Here is an 8,691-nt window from a genome sequence, read left to right as displayed (position 1 = left end):
GCAACAATGTTTACCTATGTCAAATATACCAACTACGCCAGCTATTGTGACGGTGTAGCAAGTACAAGCACTGCCTATTGTATGCCAACCTCAGGTTTCTCAGGTTGTAATGCAACAACCTCTTGAACTTGCGACTCAACCACAATCGCTGAATGGTGGAATGACACAGGCCCAAACGGGTACAATTACCCCCCATCTTGGTCAAACAATTAGTATCGGGCAACAACACATGGCTTCACAACCATGGCTGGTGCAATGCCAAAAACCACAATTCCAACAAGTATACCAAGGATCTGAGCAACAAATCTTTGCAAATAGTGGGTAGCCGTATATTCAAAATAGTCAAAATCAACCATTCTACAATGGTTATGCCCACCAAACTTACCAAAGTTACCAACATCAAATGCATTATGCTGGTATGCAAAGACCAACTGCTCAGGCGATTCCATCTTATCCTGGGTATGCTTCGCCTAACCTGAATCAACAATTACCCTTCGTGGCGACTTTAGAGTTACTGGATCTAAATCGGTTAACAAACGATCCAATAGCTTATGCCCCTTGGTGGCCAGCAATTCCGCATAAACTTCCGTCAGATATTCCTAAATTTAATGGAAATCTGGGTGAAGATCCGTCAAATCATGTGATGACCTTTCATCTATGGTTTTCATCAAACACCCTAAACGATGATTCGATTAGGCTTCGCCTTTTTCAGAGGACGTTAACTAGTCTAGCAACAAAATGGTATATCGAATTTCCCAGAGCTTCGTTTGACAACTTCAGTACCCTAGCCACAACCTTTTTAACCCATTTTCAGTTACCGATAAGGTACGAAACGGGAACAGAAATTCTTACCAATTTCAAACAAACAACGGCCACTCACATATCTAATCATATTCATGAGTGGCGACGACGTTGTAGAATGGTAAAAACGTATGTTCCTGATCAACTTTTAGCTGAATGATTTATTAAGTCTTTGTTACCTTCCATTATAGAAGATGTGTCAAAAGGGGGAGTCATCACCGAAGAGCAAGTTATTGCTTGTGCGTAATATTTAGACTTGATTTACACTCAGTCTGGCACGCTCTACGATAAAATACCTGACGCTCCCAGACCAGAATTCTTGATCCCTCCTCCTCCTAAATCAAACAATGACTCTCATGCCGGCGATGGCGTGATTGGCGCGACAGAAACGAAATCGACCAAGGCTACATCTAAAAAGGCCCGTAAGATTTCAAGTCAGAATGCAAAAGAAGAAATTCTTGCCTCAGAAGTAAATGCCATCTCGACTGATAAAGGCAAAGAAACCAAGCAACCAGGAGGCAAGAAGAAAAAGAAAAGGAGAAAAAAGAAGCAGGATGAGTCATCTCCTGAAAAACCTTCTGCAAACCCTTATGGGCAAAGGAAACCCCCTGCATGGTGTCAGATATGCAATGAGGATCATCGGACAAGAGAGATTGTCCACATAAAGCTAAAGTTAAGAAACTCTTTAAGAGTTCAAAAACCTCAGCAGTATTAACTGATCTGTTTCCAAACCCAGGAACCAAACTGGTTGCTAATCAAAATGCTTCCCGATCCCAAGTGCTTATGTTGTCTATCTCAAAGCTGAAAAATGATGCTTTGACAAGGAATAAAGATTACAGGAATCCACAGCTATTGAATAACAAGGCTAATGAACAACCTAGTAGTTTGACAACAACTTCAACCGAATTTGTGCCACCCATCATTCTTGAGCTAACAATAAAGCCGCCAAAGGGAGTAGTACACAAATCGACATTTAATCCTCGTGCCAGAGTAGCAAAACATTATAATATAGTAGGGGACTTGGCCCAATCGCCATCCGCTATGTTGACACTTGAGGTACCGCAAAGTTTCCACTCCTAAAAGCAAGCTTTATTACCAGCAATAGGTGGGATTGACCTAATGGATTCCAATCTTGTGGCCTTTGATCATAAAGGATATGACCCTCAGTTACCAGCTCAACTAGCTTTCCTTATTCAAGTGAAAGCCCTCAACAAAATTGTTCATCGAACAATTATTGATGAGGGGGAATCTACATGTATTATGTCGATGAGTTGCTGGAAAAATTTAGGCTCACCACCCTTGTCGAGATCGTCAATGACGTTAAAAGCATTTGATGGATGATCATACACCCCATATGGGATTTTAAGTAACTTGAAAGTTGAACTAGGGGGAAAAACAGTAGAAATAGATGTTGAAGTAATCGACGGAAGCCTTGATTACAACATCCTACTAGGAAGGCCCTGGATATATGCCATGGTCACAGTTGTGTCGACCTACTTCAGGAAGATTGCATTTCCCTTCCAAGGAGGAATTACAATCGTCGACCAACAAACATTTCTCCCCAATAGTTCACAAGTTACGGGAAGCATTCCAATGATCCATGGAAGCAATCATTCGCTTAAAAATATTGGAGTAGGCCTCCTAAAAGACCCTGCCTTAATGGGTACTTTTTCCCTACCGCCTCCAAGTAATTTGGAGGAAATGGCCACAGTGGAAACCTGCAATATGAAATCTTCTATATCTAATGGATTCAGAAGATTCCTAAACATTTTGTCAGCATGGATCATCACCATTTTATAAATATTGTAGCAATCAATTTTCTTGACTTGGGGTGCAAACCCAAATCAACGCTCATCGAGTGTTTGGATAGATAGGTCTAAGGAATATGGCACCTCTTCAAATCCATGGTTGCATTTACATTCTACAGACGAAGGAATCATTCAATCAATGATGATAGGAGAGGCACCATGGGAAGATTACCACCATCGCTCCAATCAAAGATTATTCCAGCAACCTTAATCATCCATCAGTTTTTTATTTTCTATCAAATACTATAAATACGGTGGATTTCGAGGATGGTTCTTATCTCGTGTCGACCTCGTTAAAAAATGAAACAAGGAGTCATGAGGATAGTTCTTTTACTGTGTTAACCTCATTAAAAAATGAAACAAATCCCCTTTCCAAATCTCAAAGGTAAACCTTCATTCCAACCACCGAGTTGAATGCAATGAAGCTTGGGGGGCATGCACCTCAATTTGCGTTATTATGTTGGGGGCATGCAAACTTATCACGAGCAGTGTTACTGCAGGGTTCAAGCTTGTTAAAAAATAAACCTGCCATGAGCAGTGTTACTGCAAGGTTCAAGCTCGTTAAAAGATAAACCCGCATCGAGCAGTTTTATTGCAGAATTCAAGCTCTTAAAAAATAAACATAAGCAATGAGCAAGTGTTTCCCCCCACATTTAAGCTCATTAAAAAATGAACTAATTTCCGGTAAACAACCATCGTGAATGTAGTACTTCAGCCTTTAAAGCCTTGGTCGTGTTCTCATCATCACCTCCACTCTGTATTGGCCGATCATTCACCTCCACTTAATTGTTTACCCCTTTTGAGGAACAGCTGCGAAGAGTGATCTTGTTAGCCATCCTTGTGACACTGCCGTGATTGGAAAATTCCAAACCTTACCTGGAATCAGTTGCTACTCGAATTTATCACTTGTTCCTCAAAAAACGAGTCTCCTTTAAGCTCTTTTCAACTGACTCGTAAAATATGAAAATATTTCCGAGCCATTGGCATCTCTAGCTCGTTAAAGTGACCGGAAGTGCTATCCCTCCTTTAGATTTTAATCTTTTTGGACCTGAGGGATTATTACACAAAAATATCGAGCGCTTGTCTTGTTCGGCTCGTTAAAATTACCGAAAATTCATCCCTTTCGTATTATTTTATACTTTTTCGGACTTAAGGGATTTGATGACGAAAAAGGATATTTGGAGTTTCCTTTACGTTCCTTTTCAGACTCTCTAAAATTGAAAAGGACCGAGTTATCTTTGTCATTAAACTCGTTAAAACCTAATAGCGACAAACTTGTCCATAACAGACAAGAACGAGTTTCACTATCGCTAGGCTCGTTAAAACATAGCGATGGGTTTGCCCGAAGGGAAAATTATAGAACACGCATATGTTATCCTCCTCAAGCTTGACAAAAATAAAGAGGTACTGGTCAGCAATGACTGGGGAAAAATTGGGAAGAAAACTTGAAGAAACTTTGTTGGTAGCAAGTCGCTCTTGAACATGACACTTTCACTCCGCATCCTAGTCGGGTTGGGTTTTTCTATTCACTGGTCATATCACCATGGTTCCATCACACCATCCACATTTGGGGTTAATGCTACCAATCCATCATGTCAGTGTCGCTGATATGTTCAAGGGAAGTCATCAGAGAATTCACCTGTGTCTCACCCACTATAATACATTTTCGCTCCATTCTTTCATGACCGCCACCCTGAACCGTATATCACCAGACTGTTTTCACCTCCATTAAAATCATTTGCTCTGTTCTTTGTCATTGATGTGGGATTCATTAAGGCCCTCCCATGACGGATCGCTTCTTGTCGACGTCAGCTCATTATCCAAGAAGGCGATCTAGGAACAACCCTTTCAGTACTTTGAAGCTTGCATGCCTCAATGGCAAGTTTCTCACTTCCGACGACAGGTTTACATCAATGGCCTTTGACCAAAAGATTTTACGTGGTGTTTGACGCCAAGTCCCTTATTCACACCACGTGAATTGTACTGCAGTATCTTGAGGATCATTATCATTATCAGTGATTCCTCTCGTGCCTGTTAACAACTTACATCATTGGTTGGTAATCAAGCGATGTCTTTCCATGTTCGACTCCAGAACATCTCTCACATGGATCGACTTGTGCTTTGAGTGAAGATTGAACGAGATTGAAGACCCCGGATCTAGTTTCATCCATCCGGGCTGCGATATATATTCAGGAAAATAAAGACATCAAATGTACATCATTGCTGCACAGATAATCATCCAATATAAGGGATGATGGCTCTGCCAGAATCATCAGTCTACACTCAGACGATTGTCTGTCTCATGTACATGAAAAATGAATTTATAAAGCTGAGCATGGGAATGCTCGCCTCAGCTAGATCATGAAAAAATTATGAAGATAATGTATTTTATTTTATCTTATTACAGGTCTCCTTCCAGCTTGAAAGAACTTCAGATCCTCATGATAAAGCATTTTACCCGCATCGAAAGATTAACGACCTCATGCTTTAAGGGAAAATTGTTATAGACATTTTTGGGCACTTCAACCCCAATCATAAATTTCCATAAACTAAGGGCTCCTAAGTCCCTAAAGGTGTTGTTCCAACCCCTAAAAGAACAAGGTCAACTGATTACATCATCTCCGAGAAGTTCTCCATGAAAAACTACTCAGAACTGGTCAAAACTGGATCATTTCACTTGCTCCATGGCCAGGGTGTGATGCATCTCACCTTGTACACACGGGAAGTGCGTTGCATTTCAAAAATCCCTTCTATGGGGTGCGATGGACGAGAAACGACAAGTGGCGGAGACATTTTGTGAGGTGGATGATCATGGAATCTACCAGAAACTTCTCCTGTGATACTTGCCTCTCAGAATCACCCAAGGATGAGTAAGAGATCAATGATATCTCCAAGTGGAATCAAGAACTATCAAAGAGAAGACACTAATAAAAAACCCAGAGCTGACTCACACCTCTGCAAATATCTATATATAGATCTCTCATACCAGAGATCAAGGGGAGAGAGGCTGGAATTTTGCATCTTGTAAGGAATTGTTGTTGGTTTCTTGAGGCAACATCATAGTGTTGGGTGATCTAAGCTTTTCATGAGGTGAAGAGGGGCTCACTTGCTGAGAGGATGATGCTGGTTCAGAACAATTGGTTGTAACTCTCTTGGCTCTTTCTTGATTATCAATAAAGCTATTCAAGTTTTCCTCCATACTCTTGTGTGATTTATGTTTTATGCATTTGTATGGTCAATTTACATCTAATCCTGGATTGTTTATGATAATAGATCCGTGTTCTCGTATAGTGTTATGTTGCTTTGATTCTACAGGTACTCTGTGAAGTTGGGTATACAAGAAAGCAAGTAGCAAAGGACTATCAGAAGAGAGAGGAATCGAGCAAGGAACCAAGCGCAAGACAGAGGTTGGTCTCCTTTATTCTTCTCTCATCTATCTTTCATAAAGGAAAACGAAAGACGTTTTACTTTGTTTGTTTCTAAGGTAGCTACCACCCTTAGTGGGATTAGCAGTTCTGCATAGACACTTTTCCCTGTAACAAGTAGACCAAACATTACAAGTGGATGGGGTTTTTACAAAATTTTCATTTGGTGATCAAGTATGAGAAGGGAAGCACAAACAAGCTGGCCAATATGCCTTCAAGGCCACCCTCATCAAATATTACACTTTTGGGACTCTTATGCGCATGGAGCCATTCACCAATGATGAATACAAAGAGGAATATTCAGAAGATGAGGAATTCAAGGAGGTATATCAGCAGTTACAGAGTCAGATTCATGTGCACGATGGCGACAACACCATTGAATATACAAGCTGGATAAGTTATGTGTTCCTAAAAGTGAGTGTTTGCAGCTGAGTAGAGAGGCTTACACCTCCAAGGTTGTAGGCAACTTTGGTATAGGGAAGACCGTGGCTAACTTGTAGAGGTATGTGTGTTGGCCCAAGATGCAAGAGATGGTAGCTAGGTTCATAAGAGGATGCATGCTTTAATGTACCAGCAAGCCTAGCAACAAAAAAGAAGCTCTATATCATCCCTTACCTGTACCTACTCGTCCTTGGGAAAGAATTTCCATCGAATTTGTGGGAGAATTACCGACAACTAGGAAGGGGCATGACTACCTATTCGTGGTAGTTGACAAGTCCAACAAGATGTGTGTTCTTATGCCTTGTAAAATGACCATCAACGAACAAGAAGCAACAAAATTATTTTTGGACAGCTCTGTGTGTACTTTGGGATACTTAGGAGCATCATTTCAGACAGGGGCACAAGATTTCTCAGTGCATTCTTGACAACATTGTGGGAGAAGATGGACACAAAGTTGAAGAGATCTACAACATTCCTTCCAAAGACAGATGGGCAAACATAAGTAGTCAACAAGACTTTGGTGCAATTTCTGAGGAGATACAACTAGAAGCACCCGAAGACCTAGGATGAAAATATGGTATATATAGAACATTCTTATAACATAGAAATCCACACTTCCATAGGAAAGTCCCAATTTGAGGCTTGTTTTGAATATTTTCCACCTTCACCTTTGGATATTGCACATGGGAAATAAGGAGGAGTGAGGGAATACCTTACATGAGATGCTTTGAGGGTTGAAATTTTATAGAGAAGATAAGGAAGATCCAACTATAGGTACATGAAACATTACATAAGTTGTCAGAGAAGTATAAGGTCGGGCATGATCAACAGAAAACAGAGAAATCATTCAAGGTGGGAGTCACAGTATGAATACAGTTGAACAAGGAGAGGCTATAGGGGCCTGGTAAGAAAATCAATGCTCTAAGGTATGGTCCCTTTGAGATATAGGAAAAGGTGGTTGATAATTCCTATCAGCTCACTTTACCACCATATATACCCATTTAATCAGTTGTGAATGTAGAAAATTTAAAACTCTATGAGCCTTCCATGCTAGATTAGGAAGAGTAACATGTCCTACCTTATGTGGAGGATTTGGCACCATATGCTTAGGCAGAGTTGACAAAGTTTTGTAGAAGAGGTCCATGTCTACAAGACAATGGCAACATAACCTTTGGAAGATTGGGTTGAAGGGGAAACTTCCAGGGAAAGCTATAAGGTACACTAGAAAGAAGGTGGAGGAAAATTTTCCTCACCTCATTCAGTAAAATATTTTGGGGACCAAAAGCCTCCCAAAATGGGAAGGTGTGATCCAAATTAGATCATTATATTTTTTGTCATCCATCTCGATGTATTTCTAGTGGAAAAAGGGAGAAATCAGCTCGCGGGATTGAATTTACTGGCAGGACCCAACTTGGTGAAACGACGTCTAAAACCTTTCGGGAGTGTTTTGAGGCACCAAACAACATTTTTTGGGGGTAAAAATTTACTGCTTTAATGCAACACTTTTTCTTTCTATTCTACACACATAGACCTTTCCAATGATACAAGAAATGCGTTAATCAAAGTCTGTATGCAAAAGTTATGCCACTCAGAAGTTGACCTTCTTGTTTTCACACCTATAGTTTGGGAGGATGTTGCGTCAGCCCCCATTATTTATGGAAAAGGGGCTAGCCATGTGTTTTTGATGTAAAATACTCTAGTTAAGAGTTGATGTAGTCAAACTTAACCACTAGTAGGCTATCATGTTGTGTTATAACCAGGCCATTAGGAGGAAGAGGCATTCCATTCTTTCAAGAGAATTTTGTTCTATATTTGAGAAAAGATAGCAAAGAGAGATAGGAGGTAGAGCATATAGAGAGGATCTGTGCACTGTAGCATCCCATGAGTGACATACATTACTTCTTTGTGCCTGCAGCCATATTTCCAAACAGAGAAAAAAAGCGAAGTGACCTCACCTTCCAACCGGGTTTTCTCCCGAAAGGGTTTGCCAAAGAGCATATCTTGTGTCTTATGTATGTGTGATCTTATTTTTTCATTCACCACTTTTATACATTATTTATATTCACATGCATACACTAATTACAGTTAAATCCACAAATCTTATAGTTTAATAAATTGTAATAGTGTAAAATTTTAGGATTTTAATATATTATTACTAGATCTGTTGTGACGAATTGTCCAGTGGAATATCCACGACAATTTATGGATCATTTGGT

This window comes from Pinus tabuliformis, chromosome 1_2 (genome assembly GCF_031772625.1).
Source record: "Pinus tabuliformis cultivar Carrire ecotype Pingquan chromosome 1_2, CPIR1, whole genome shotgun sequence".
Classification (NCBI taxonomy): domain Eukaryota; kingdom Viridiplantae; phylum Streptophyta; class Pinopsida; order Pinales; family Pinaceae; genus Pinus; species Pinus tabuliformis.
The sequence above is the reverse complement of the archived record's forward strand: the minus strand, read 5'-3'. Positions refer to the sequence as shown.